We start from the raw sequence: 15128 nt of genomic DNA, 5'->3' as shown, positions 1-15128 counted from the left end.
ACTGTTTGGTGGAAAAAAAAATCCAAAATTTATTTGAACTTTTTTATTTTCAAATTACGTCCATTTTCGGCTATATGGATAAACGAATAAATTCAGACGCAATTTGTAAGAGAACATCGCGGACTTGGGGAATAAGGCATAAACCCAGATTTCTACTTTAATCACAAGTAGTCCGGAGACCCTCCTGAAGCCAAAGTTTTTCATATGACCCCGGCCAATAAAGGCATATTTAAGGCAGTGGTTGTTAACGGTAGAGTATTCGGCTGGCAGTTTCTTAGTTTTTGTTTTTTAACACTGTTTTTGAGATATATAAAGGAGTTGTTACATTCTTGTACAGCCACTAGTACGCGTAGCGTTTCGGGCAGGTCCCTGGAATACGATCCCCGCCGCGAAGAATTGTGGTTACAACCAAGTACACATTTTACTGTTGAGTTAAACAGAGGCTACAGTTAAGGATTTGCGCCCAGTAAATCCTCCCCGGCCAGGATACGAACCCATGACAAAGCGCTCGTGGAATGCCAGGCAAGCGTCTTGGAAACTGGTGAAGGTTCGCGTCCCCTCAGTGAATTATTTTATTGACATATATCACGTTACTGTGATTTTCTGTGTGTATCATTATTATTATTATTATTAAGAATATGTTATGTATAAATAATGTTGACCAAACCACACACTAGAAATTGATGGGACGACGATTGATTGTTGCCGCCGAAGGCAGCTAGTTACCCCTACGCCTACCCCTAGGCGGTACCCCTACTCAAATCTCTGAATATGTTAGACATTAAACACTTTAGTGCGCACGGCACTCGTGGAAAAAAAAAACACATTGTGCGCGCCGGGTTCTGGGCGCTCATTCGTAAACACAAAAAAGTGTATAATCTTTTCACGCTCCTAACATCAATTCTCGAGCTACGTTTTTCTTTTTGGTATCAATGCGTTGGCAATAAAATTCTCTACAAGATCATATGCATAAAATGTCACCAAAGCATTTGCTATCCCACCACGAAGTAAATAAACACGAAGATGACTCGCCGTGACACCCAAACAGGAAGTAAATGTTCATACTCTTTCGTTTGTTGCCAGCCTCAGTCATCCTACAGCGCTTATTTTGATATCACTGAACTCGCAATAAAATTCCCCACCCAGACATATGCCTATCAATGTCTAATTATGGTAGGGGGTGACCCGCACGAGTGTGGGAACTGGGTGAAGCGTTAGCCGTGATTTCATTTTTATAGCAATGTGTTCGCAATAGAAAGTTCTATAAGAACATGGGTAGAATTGCCCAACAGAGCGTCAAATAAATTTGCGGCGAATAAAATCTTACGCGTGTTTGTACCCGTGAGCTTAAAAAGTTTTTACTTTGCTCATGTTTTTCAAGTTTATACTTGTTTCACACCGTTTTTTTGTTTGTATAGTGTTCGGAATAAAATTCTCTACACAGACATATGCATATAAATGTAGAATCATGATCGCGGCCAACACAAGAGTGTGTGGAGTGGGCGATTACCCTCGTTGTGTCACCAACTCAATAGTCTCTCCTCTAAGTTACAATACATTGCCGTTTTCTCAAATAGGCACTGTGCCTATTAGAGAAAACAGAAATTTTATGGCAAACATATTCATACAAACCCCAAGTCGATCGAGTAGTATATACCCACTATAACACGGACCGTAAATTTACGTCGTGATCCGACAAGTGCTTAAATAAACCGCCCGTAAATCCAAGTGAAGATTTCAGAAAAGTGTTAAGTCACTGCACATTCTCTCATGTGTATTATACATATATAAAACGCTAAACTGTAATGCCAATCCTGACCTCAAAAGCTTCATAGAAGGTTGTAACAGAACCCATGAGCACCACACCAGAAATAAATACAGTTTTGATATTCCTAGAGTACGACTTAATCAAACTAGAAATGCTCTACAAATCAAGGGACCCAGATTGTGGAATGACCTTCCCAACCATGTTAAAGACTGTACCTCTCTCAACCAGTTTAAGATAAAAACGAAGCTATACCTAATAAATTCCCTGTAACCTACCTTACCCCTCTATTGTTAACCAATGTCTGTTTTTTTTAAAGAGCGCTGTTTGTCGACATAATTGTATTTGTGCTGCTTTTTCAGCTATGTTTTCATTCCATGTTTTCATTTTACTCTTTATGCTCAATTAGTATTAAGCTTTAGTCATTTAAGTTTTTCATGCCCGAAACGCTTTGCGTAATAGTGGCTTTAGGCATTGTATGTACTAGCCCTATCTATAAATCCATCACTCTTTGTAAAATCTCTTGTATGTATGTACCTTACCTAAATAAACATTTGATTTAATTTGATTTGATTATTGTGCACCCCATACTCATCCTGTGAGCGGTAGCGCAAAAGCATTACAGAGGGCACAAAAGGTCTTTCTCAGACCTCATTTCGACGTTTCGGTCCGTCCTGGACCATTCTCAAGTCGATTGTCTTGAGAATGTATTTCATATTTCAGCCCTGTTATTGTGACTCCCCGTCTGCATATAAATAATGCTTGCGTGCTCTAAATTATACAATTGAAAGGTATATTCATTCCTTAGAACAACCTTAGAAAGGTTGTTTTCATTCTACTCTTTATGATCAATTAGTATTAAGCTTGTCATTTAAGTTTTTCATGCCCGAAACGCTTTGCGTAATAGTGGCTTTAGGCATTGTATGTACTAGCTCTACCTATAAGTCAACCAATCTTTGTAAAAATTTCTTGTATGTATGTACCTTACCTAAATAAACATTTTATTTTTTTTTTATATATTGTTATTCATTTATAAGAAGAAAATGTGTCGTTCATAAATCTGCCCAAGTCATTTTTATATTATAGATATATATATACATACGAAGGGAAAATGAAAAAAAAATTACTTGATCGGTTGATCAAGTAATTACTTGAACCACAAACACACTCAGTACTGTAGCCACTCTTCATTTACAAACTAGATAATATATCACTAAGATTTAACAGAGCGAAAATTTTTAAAAAATTTGACATAATTTTCCTGAAGTGAATATACGAGTTAATAATAATAATTATTTAAAAGAAGGTACAATAGCGTTGCCCGGAACGCTGTGCGTATTAGTGGCTAGAGGTATTGTATGTACGAGCTCTATCTATACATCCAACATTATGTCTGTAACTCTTCATCTGTGTATGTCCTTTTATACATGAATCAAAATTTGAATTTTGGGTATGTGAGACACCACCATTTTTATTATCCATGTAGTTTGGTCGAAATTAAAAAAAAGAGGGCAATATTGTTTTGCTTTTCTCTACAGTAATAAATATATGTGAAGAAAAGGGTGCATTCTTTCCAAATATACCATGAAATGTCATTGAAAATTCCTTCAGTAAAAATATATATAATATAAATGGACTCAGTTTTCAACTTCATTTTCTGGTTAAAAATATAGTACAAAAAAATTACATGTCTTATACCATAAATCATAATTCTACACCATAAGTCTTTCCAAGACACAAAATATCATTCTAAACATAAATAATAAAAAATGGCATATATATATTTATCTTTTTATTTTCAACGTTATTTGGTCTAGGAATTTGATTTTGGTTCTCTATAAATTAATAAATATTCTATTGACAGCTTCAGCTGTTATGTTAGTCAGAAACTTTGCATGTTATTAAGGAAAATATATATTCTCCACAGGTCTGTAGTTTTGATAAGTTTGGTGCATTTCAACTGTGAAAAGTAAGCTGTATCACCTAAACCTCTTTCGTTTGCTTGTTGTGAATTTCTGTGTAGTTGGAATGTTAAAATAGTTGGTTCGATTCATATTTAGCCATGTTTTCATTTATATTACAAAAAATAATTTATTGTTGAGTGCTTGCAGTAAGGCGCCAATTCCATCAAAATTTAATTTACAGATCTTATATTTAAGTTTATTGTTGATAACGTGATTTGCTAATATATTGTTAGGAAGATTTGCTAATTATTTGTATTATTGTATGGATGTATAATTCGAGGATAACAATACATTAGTGGAAATATTAGTTAGCTACAAGTATTCAAATTTAAATCGGATTATTAGAATTGCGTATTAACGGCAGTATTTAAAATGAGCTGTAGGAGGGGAAATTACTTAGCTTGCTACCAAGAGTCAGAAATTATGTGGTTCTGTACCTTACTGTTTAAAAAAAAAATGTCTGGTATCAAAATTTTCACTCATATTTTAAATGGAAAATATGACAAAAGATAGGTATATAAAGGATGATGCCTCAGGTCATAAATCATATATTCGAAGGCAGTGAAACAAGAAAGGTCTACTTCATTGCAAAATCTACAGCATTCCTCTTGCCCAAACAATCGCCAAGCATTCAAGACGTCCATACCAAACAATTTAAAGGAAAATAGTTCACACACCCCAATAATCTCACTTTGCGACACATCATAGAAGAGGATCCCAAGAGAAAAAAATCTTTGAATCTACAAGCAGGAAATACGAGCATGTTGCCTTACACCATCCGTCGAGTGAGGCAGGAAGACCTGACCCTGGAGAGGGTGTTAAAACAGGGTGCCCAGGGCATAATTTACACCGGCACTCTTGTCAGCGACTGGACCTGTACTCCAGTAGTTATTAAACAACTGCATTTTTCCAACAGACACCAACTAGAACAAGAAGCCAAAGTTCTGCAAAGTCTTAATGGTGCAGGAGGCGCCCCGGTGTTGTTTGGGGTCACCCAGGAAGAACCATTCTACCTGGTGATGTCTCACTGCCCTGGACACGAGCTTCAAATGTTCTCCGGGAGTTGTACTCATCTCGAAGGTCTTCAGGTATTCATCAAACTGTGTGAAGCTGTTGAAGAGATCCACAAAAAAGGCTTTGCTCACAACGATCTTCATTCAGAAAATATACTTGTAGATAGAACTTCAAGCAATTTCATAATTCACATCATTGATATGGGCTACGCAGAACCCTTGACGGGAGACTTATTTGATGGAAGAACTTGGCGTGACTACAAAAAACTTGTCTCCCATGCAAAGGAAATAGCTCGAACTTTGGACTCATCGACAAAGTTTGCAGAGTTCAAGAGCATCGTTGAAACTGCGTCGAATACTGTCGAGAGTGTGAAGCTTCTGGTGGAGACGGCGAAGGTCTGCTGCGTCCAGGGCATCGACACTCCACCTTCTGTATTTGATGCCCTGGGACACAGCAAACATATGCATCAAAGGTACTTCTACTGAACCTGCTGCCCCCAGACAGCGAAACTTTTCTGTGTCGTGGTCATCTCTCTACCTCCTGTGACTGCTGCCCTCTGAGACAGCGATCGAAGATGTTGTGTGTCGTGGTCATCACTCTTCCTCCTGGGACTGCTGCTCTGAGACACAACGAAGATGTTCTGTGTCGTGGTCATCTCTCTACCTCCTGTGACTGCTGCCCTCTGAGACAGCGATCGAAGATGTTGTGTGTCGTGGTCATCTCTCTACCTCCTGGGACTGCTGCCCTGAGACACAACGAAGGTGCGCTGTTTGTAGCTGATGAACATTTTTATAAGGAAATTAAAAGCTCTGTAGCCTAAATTGGAGGTAACTTTGTGCCTTTGTAGATATAAACTTTAACACTTTTGTCTCATTGTAAGGCCAAATGTTGGCAATTATGTAAAATATCCAAAACTGCTTAGCTCATTAGACATCCAACTCACAAATCTGAAAATAGATGTGTTGACCCCGTTTCGGTCTGTTTCGAACCAAGTTTCGCCAATTCCTTTACCTACAGGTGTGTGAGTTGGGTGTCTAATGTTCACTCCCGTTATTGTGACGTATTGTCAGCTTAGTTCATGTGTTGTTATATCTTTTTATACACAGCGGTTATAGTTCCTGTAGGCGTGGTGTTACACCATGCTCATCTTGTGATTAAAGAGGAGGCAAAAAGGATTACAAAGGACTCAAAAAGGATTACAGAGGACGAAAAAAGTTTTAATCAGAGGCCATTGTGTATTGGTTGACATTATGACATTTTCTATATTTTCTAAATATACATTATATTTAATTAGACTGATAAGGGTGTTGTACCTAAAATGGAAGCGGCTCGCGAAATTTACGTGATATCTCGTTTTCTGTTGGTGTGTCCTCTGGTTGGTTAGGATCGAGCACTTTAGTACAACAGTTTAGTGACCTTGGAAATAGTGTAATAATTTAGTGAGTGGCTGCACAAGATACTAGCCGTCGCGGCTGTAATAACAAGCGTAGCGTGAACTGCTTCCCTATCAGCAAACATCGCCAGACTTACCCAACCACTTGGACTTGACGGCAGAGCGACGGTTTTGCTTCATGCAAGTCGGCGTTCAATCCCCGACCGTCCAAGTGGCTGGTCACCATTCCTTCCCTCCCCGTCCCATCCCAAATCCTTTTCCAGATACCTTTTAAGTGCTATATAGTCGTAACGCCTTGGCGCTTTCTCCTGATGGTTCAACCCATCTTGACAATGTTTGCAATGTCACATTTGGTCTTATTGTGTACAGATGATTAGGCTTGTAGGATATATGTCTTCCTTATGTAATCCTTTTGTGCTACTGTACAAAATGGCCAGTAAATGATAAGTATTAAATGTATTATAAATGTATCATTATTAAATGTCTCAGTATTATAGTAAGCTATAACCCAGTGGGCACAGTACCCAAGCACAACATTATCAACCTTGGATTAACTTTGATAACGTTAATTCATCTCTGAATTTATGCTACGCTTGGGTATTATGCGCTCTTGGATAGGAATATAATATAACTTTTTAATATTTTTAATTATTTAATGTAATATATCCATTAGTTTTAATTAATTTAAAATTAATTGTACTTTTGTTAAGTTCGAAATGACAGTATATTCTCACAAATTCCCAATGTAACCTTACGGTAGCACCCTGGGAGTTTAACACAAAATCATTTGAAGAAAATTTGCTTACAAGAATGTTGAAGTATAGGGACATTGATTTTGAAGTGTTCAAATCAATGTCCCTACACTCAAATCAGTTTTGAAGTTAACTCAAATATATTATTTTGTTGATGGTGCATTTGTTGAGTAATTATCTATGTTTGTTTCCATCATTTTAATAAACATCTATAAAATAATTATGTGTTTCACTATACCAACTTGGCGAATATAGTTTGGTGATGGGTTTAAGACCTATCAACCTCTGAAGGATTATTAAGGCCACTACCATAGCTAACTGACCAACCAGCAAGTTTGGCGTTGGGCTTAAAGCCTATTAATTTTATACAAGAAACAATTAACGCAGAGAATCACAAAATAGTGAAATATCAGTAAAAACTGACGTTGAATTACATGAGTGACTATAGAATTATATATTTATATCAAGTTCAAGTTCAAGTATGTTTATTGAGACAAGAAAAAAAATACATCTCAATGGGATAGAGCAGATTAGGCTATTTCTATTCCCCCCCCCCCTCTATTTCAAGTCCCTCAAGGGGCGCACAAATTCAGTGAGTACAAATACACAAATCACAGTACAAAAATCCCATTTAACATCGCAGGTTTATATATTTATATTATATGCGTTCGGTGAGCAGACCAACGCGTTCTCTTACAAATAACTTCACTTCTCCCTCGTATGCGCTACGGCCAAAAATTGCCGTACTAGAAACCCCCCTATTAGCCATCAGAATATCAAAAGATGTCAATAGCTTCGGTTTAATTTATATATGCACAGATAATAACACAACGGGTGAAAGAAAATCATAATTACGAATTGTATCATATATTTATAACAACGTCAAAGCACAAATAAACGAGCTAGCTATGACTAGTGAGATTTCTTTTGTTTTTGTGCAATCAAAACATAGAATCGAGGTAGAGTTACTGACCTTGATAATTCTAAACTATCAACCAATTTTTTGTTTGTAATTAATTATTCAGAGATATGTAGAGTCGCATACCCCCATATATTTGGTTCCCATATACCTAAGTGATGTGAACATCTCGTGGAAAGAACCCCTGACCCTGGATATCAATATGAAATATTGATATTACATGTTGTAATATATATATAAGTTCCCCATTTCTGGGGGTATATATATACTGAGCTTGACTTGATGACTACCACCAACGGCGGCTAATGTATTGTACACCTCGTAATCATCCTATGAGTGGTACCTTACCCTTTACAATATATCTGCTTATTTTATATTTATATATAACGATAGTGACAAATATTTTCGTACTGCAACTTACATAAACTGCGATACATTAATATATATATTGAAGGTAATTTAAGTCGTATTGTCAATACTTAAAATTATTTTGTAATTTCAATATTGGATATTTCAGGATAATATAGAACACTGCTGTCTATGTTTTAATCTACATATACCTGATACTTACATTATATTTATTTATTTTATCTACTAGAAGCGAAACATGGATGCAGTGCAAATTTAAGATATAAATGGGCAAATTTTTGCACAGCATAAGATTTAATTGTCTAATGTGTGTCCCTGCTCTTGTACACACACACACACACACACACACACACACACACACACACACACACACACACACACACACACACACACACAAAGAAAGAGATCTAGGAGTGGTTCTAGATAGAAAACTATCACCTGAGGACCACATTAAGAATATTGTGCAAGGAGCCTATGCAATGCTTTCTAACTTCAGAATTGCATTTAAATACATGGATGGCGATATACTAAAGAAATTGTTCATGACTTTTGTTAGGCCAAAGCTAGAATATGCAGCTGTTGTGTGGTGCCCATATCTTAAGAAGCACATCAACAAACTGGAAAAGGTGCAAAGACATGCTACTAAGTGGCTCCCAGAACTGAAGGGCAAGAGCTACGAGGAGAGGTTAGAAGCATTAAATATGCCAAAACTAGAAGACAGAAGAAAAAGAGGTGATATGATCACTACGTACAAAATAGTAACAGGAATTGATAAAATCGACAGGGAAGACTTCCTGAGACCTGGAACTTCAAGAACAAGAGGCCATAGATTTAAACTAGCTAAACACAGTTGCCGAAGAAATATAAGAAAATTCACCTTCGCAAATAGAGTGGTAGACGGTTGGAACAAGTTAAGTGAGAAGGTGGTGGAGGCCAAGACCGTCAGTAGTTTCAAAGCGTTATATGACAAAGAGTGCTGGGAAGACGGGACACCACGAGCGTAGCTCTCATCCTGTAACTACACTTAGGTAATTACACACAAGTACACCAGTTGATTGACGGTTGAGAGGCGGGACCAAAGAGCCAGAGCTCAACCCCCGCAAGCACAATTAGGTGAGTACACACACATTACACTTTGTATCATCAAGTCGTATTCCAGCTGTGAAAATGTCTGATAATCTATTTCTTTTGGTATCTGCTCCATGCACATGTCTGTGTGACAAATTTCACTGGCATAGGCAATGGGTTTGCTAATTGCAGTCTGCACGCTTCTACTCTCCATAAATCCATATAATAAATCTCGTTTTATGACACTTTTTAGTATTGTATTTGATATCTTATGAGTATGTTCATTATTTTTCTGTGTATGGAAGAAAACGCATGCATAGCGTGGGGGACTTCTTTAATTGTTTAATAATAGTAATAATTATAATACTAACATTTATAATAATAATGTTTAGAATAATAATTACATTTGTATTAATTACAATAATAATTTATAATATTAAATATAATAATACTAACATTTATCATACTAACCACAACAATTTTACTCTGAGCCGCTTATTAAGCATGTATTGATATTAATTAATTAATTAATAATTATCAGTTACGTAGCCGAGTCGTAAATAGCCGCGCAATTTAAAAAAAAACATTATAAAATCCAATTCTTATTCGATCGACTTGGGGTTAGTATCAAAATGTTTGCCATTAAATTTCCGTTTTCTCTAATAGACACATGGCCTATTTGGGAGAACGGCATTGTATTGTAACTTAGTGGAGAGACTATTGAATTGTTGACACAACGAGGGTAATCGCCCACTTCACACACTTTTTTTTTTTTTTTTTTTTTTTTTTTTTTTGAGATATATACAAGAGTTGTTACATTCTTGTACAGCCACTAGTACGCGTAGCGTTTCGGGCAAGTCCTTAATCCTATGGTCCCTGGAATACGATCCCCTGCCGCGAAGAATCGTTTTTTCATCCAAGTACACATTTTACTGTTGCGTTAAACTGTTGTACTGTTAAACTGTTGTACTGTTGCGTTAAACAGAGGCTACAGTTAAGGAATTGCGCCCAGTAAATCCTCCAAGGCCAGGATACGAACCCATGACAGCGCTCGCGGAACGCCAGGCGAGTGTCTTACCACTACACCACGGAGACTGCTCTTACCACTACACCACGGAGACTGCTGTGGGCCGTTGTTGGACTGTTGTTGTGGGCCGCGTTCATGATTCTACATTTATATGCATATGTCTGTGTAGGGAATTTTATTGCGAGTTTAGTGATATAAAATTTAACGCTGTAGGATTAATGTGGAGCTGACAACAAACAAAAGAGTATGAACATTGTCTCCGTGGTGTAGTGGTAAGACACTCGCCTGGCGTTCTGCGAGCGCTATGTCATGGGTTCGTATCCTGGCCGGGGAGGATTTACTGGGCGCAATTCCTTAACTGTAGCCTCTGTTTAATGCAACAGTAAAAATGTGTACTTGGATGAAAAAAACTATTCTTCGCGGCGGGGATCGTATTCCAGGGACCTGCCCGAAACGCTACGCGTACTAGTGGCTGTACAAGAATGTAACAACTCCTTTATATATCTCAAAGATAAATAAATAAATAAATAAAATTTGTTGCTGTTTGGGCGTACGGCGAATGATCTACGTTTTTATTTATTTCGTGGTGGGAAAGCTAATGCTTTAGTGACATTTTATACATATGATCTTGTAGAGAATTTTATTGCCAACACATTGATACCAAAATGAAATACGTAGCTCGAGAATTGGTGTCAGGAGAGTGAAAAGATTATACACTTTTTGGTGTTTACGCTCAAGAGCCCAAAACCCCGCGCGCACAATGGACTATTTTTTTTCACGAGTGTAGATCGCGTTAGTTTTAAAATTAGCACGTTACAAAATGAGTTTAAGGCCTTTAAACCTAATAACTATGAATGGGAATCGGAGATAATTTAGCTGTTTACTTCAATGCTTTCATTACTTTTGGGCGCTACATATCAATTGTGACACTAGCTCTCCTCATATGTCAGTTGCTTAATTTAGAAACAGTACTTGTGGTTGGTCTCGAGCCCATTGATGATGTGCCGATGTGCATTGAATTTTGTAACTAGCTCATCAAGATTGTAACTTGCTTAGCTAAATGAATTGTGGGGTTTAGTCCCTGAGCCCATTATGTGCCTCTGTAACCCTTTCTACTACCACCCACAAGATGGGTATGGGGTGCATAATAAATGAACTAAACTAACTAAAACTAACCTTAGCAGTAAGTAGAGAATTCGGGATGTGTTTGGCTGCGCTAAAAGTCTCCTTCAGTCTGGATTAAATTGGTACGTGTACAAATGTACACGTACTTGCTTGTCAGAAAGCTATTGCAGAATGTTTAATAGCCCGCCAGAGGTTGATATAACTGAGCCTCTACACCAAGCCAAGTATACACAGGAGACATATATACACAGAGATGTGCACTCATCATCTTGGAGTGCATATACTTGAGCTCGCCTAAGTCCTGGTCTAATCAACTTGCTGGTTGGTCAGTAAGTTACTGTGGTGTTCTTAATTTTCTCGCGGTTAATATGTTTTAAGCCCAACATTAGACCATTAATCAAAGAGTATTAAGGGCATCCTTGGGTACTTCAGTAAGGCTAAGACACATGTCAACCTCAGTAGAGTCATTAATCCAACCACAATATCTTACTGACAATGCCACCAAATATACGGTAATTAGCCCTAAATACAGTCGAGAATGCAAGTAGTCTTAAATGTATATACACCGAAAATTGGACTGTGTATATATTCCTTCGTATGTTGTTTGTGAATGTTACAGTATTTTGATATAGAAAACAATAGTATGCCTTGACTTGTAGTGTCAAGTACGTTTTCCTATTTCATGAGAAAACGGAATTATACCTCTTTAACATGACTGATTAATATATATATATATATATATATCGTACCTAGTAGCCAGAACGCACTTCTCAGCCTATTATGCAAGGCCCAATTTGCCTAGTAAGCCAAGTTTTCATGAATTAATTGTTTTTCGACTACCAAACCTACCTAACCTAACCTAACTTAACTTTTTCCGCTACCTAACCCAACCTAACCTATAAAGATAGGTTAGGTTAGGTTAGGTAGGGTTGGTTAGGTTCGGTCATATATCTACGTTAATTTTAACTCCAATAAAAAAAAATTGACCTCATACATAATGAAATGGGTAGCTTTATCATTTCATAAGAAAAAAATTAGAGAAAATATATTAATTCAGGAAAACTTGGCTTATTAGGCAAATCGGGCCTTGCATAGTAGGCCGAGAAGTGCATTCTGGCTACTAGGTACGACATATATATATATATATATATATATATATATATATATATATATATATATATATATATATATATATATATATATCATAATATTAATTAATTGAGTCGGGAGATAAGCAACCAGTTTATAATAATAATATTTCATTGTGTCAGGGGACAGGCAGCCAGTTTATACATACAGTACATGTGTGGCTTATATCGAAGTCCTCCCCAGGGTCGAATTAGTGACCCTCCTCAGGATGTAACCCGCCGTCTTGTTAGTTTACTGTGTTGTTAGCCCAGTTGTGGGCTCCTCACCTAGCTGTGTCTGCGGGTGTTGAGCTTCAGCTCTTTGGTCTCGCCTCTCAACCATCAGTCAACCGGTGTACAGGTTCCTGAGCCTAAGCCCAATAGGCTCAGAAGTCAACCGTTTCTGGTATTAGAATCTAGTTAGTTCATGTTTGTATATACAGTATATACTTAAGGCTGAAGCTAGACACAAATACAACAAAATTATTAAGGATGGTAACAGAGTCCATTTCATGTGGTCTCCATCTCATGTTGGCCTCCGAATGCATGATAGAGCTGATTAGTTAGCCAAAGAATCTGCCTTTAAAGGAGACGTTGAGTGTAACCTTGGATTGTCAATGAGCAATCTGAGAGCAGCAGTACACCGAGAACTTCAACAAGATCTTGTAGATATGAGGCAAAGTGAAATTGACACCAGTAATTCCATCTATCATCATACTATCATGCAAGAGGAGCCACACATCTATGGTTCACCCAATAAAATCAGCAGACTTCTAGATGTTACTACTGCTCGGCTTAGACTCGGTTACAAGTATCTCTGGGAATTCTCATTATCTGCTGATGTAGACCTGACCAAATGTAAACTGTCAACAAAATTATTCGCACACCCTCCGTCACTATGTGATGGAGTGCGAAAAGATACGTGAAGTAAGAGACAATTCTATAACCAATGTTCCAGCGATGTGTAAATATTTCATTCAAAATGATCTGCTACCAGAAATTTTAGCCAAATATTCCCAGTTTGCTAACTGTAGGTAGTAACTAAGTGATTGTAACCTATCCACCGCTGCCCACTGGATGGGGGGCGGTGTGCAGGACAAACATATAAATTGTGACACTAGCTCTCCACATATGTCAGTTGCTTAATTTAGAACCTGTACTTGAGGTCGATCTCGAACCCATTGTTGTGACGACTTATATTGAATTTTGTAACTAGCTCATCAAGATTGTAACTTGCTTAGCTAAATGAATTGTGGGGTTCAGTCCCTGAGCCCATTATGTGCCTCTGTAACCCTTTCCACTACCGCCCACAAGATGGGTATGGGGTGCATAATAAATGAACTAAACTAACTACTTAAGGCTGATATCGTGGCCTTTCCCAAGGTCGAACTACTGACCCTCCCCAGGATGTACTGAATGAGTAATTTTAATTTGTAGAAACTTGACAAAGGATAGCTAATAAATGTCTTCCATAATACAGTAATTGGACATAAAAACACCTGGAAATTGAGAGGAAAGTATACGCACTATACTTGCGTATACTCAACCTCCCAACTTTATTTCTATCACTGATGATATATAATGTGTCCTCTAGAGTTACAAGAATGACTGTACCGTGAAATATCTCCGGTATACTGTTACAGAACATAGTAATAATGGTAGCATCACTTAGATACAGGATGCACATATGTCTTACCAACACTAGTTTACAAATGACAATTAACAAGAAATCAGTAATAAAGTTAAATATGACATTGTGGAGGGAGTAAACAAGGCAAAAATGTAACATAATTAAAGCTACCAAGTTAATACACACTGGGGTCATCAATACAGTTTTTATCATACTGTTACTTTTAACAATATTTCAGCCCCGCTCCTGTGCCAAGCAAGTCTATAATATAGTCATATGAATATTTAGTCATAGACACAGAAGCGTATAATAAATATAAGTGACCTAATATGTCCCAAAATGAATACATTTAAATTTTGTATAAAAATAAATGTACTATTACGAAAACACAATAAAGGGACTTAAAATGTCCCTACAAATTAAAATACTATATTTATAACCAAAAAAATTATAAATCACACTTTTATTACGATAAACACACTAAATATTCTTCCAAAATAAAATACTTACAAAGTTTCCATTCTAAAAAATCCATTATTACAAGTATGTTCACATCAAAGGTGCCTGAAATATCTCTTTTTAATGAAGATAATTACATTTTATTATTTAAAATATAAAATACTGAGAGTACATATATTTGTTAAATATGCATTAGTTAAATATATATATATTATTTATTTATGAATTTGTTATTTTTTTTTAAATATAAAATAATGAGTACATGCATTTTTTAAATATGCATTATTTATATATTATTTATGAATTATTTATTTTAAAAAATATAATATATTGAGAGTACATAAATTGTATAAACATGCATAAATTAAATATGTATTAGTTAAACATATATTAGCCAGTGAGAGGTGAGACATATCATATAATAATGATATTAGCAATCACATAATTTAATCTACATATATATATATATATATATATATATAGTCATATGAATATTTATATATATATATATATATA

At 36.5% G+C, this 15128-nt stretch overlaps 1 protein-coding gene across 1 annotated transcript in view; it reads left to right on the top strand.

The window, feature by feature from the left end:
• Positions 1–15128, top strand: part of Ufsp2 (UFM1 specific peptidase 2) — a 40721-nt gene that overhangs the window by 8363 nt on the left and 17230 nt on the right. The window lies entirely within an intron of this gene.

This window comes from Procambarus clarkii, chromosome 8 (genome assembly GCF_040958095.1).
Source record: "Procambarus clarkii isolate CNS0578487 chromosome 8, FALCON_Pclarkii_2.0, whole genome shotgun sequence".
NCBI lineage: Eukaryota > Metazoa > Arthropoda > Malacostraca > Decapoda > Cambaridae > Procambarus > Procambarus clarkii.
This window is presented reverse-complemented; position numbering and strand designations above follow the sequence as displayed.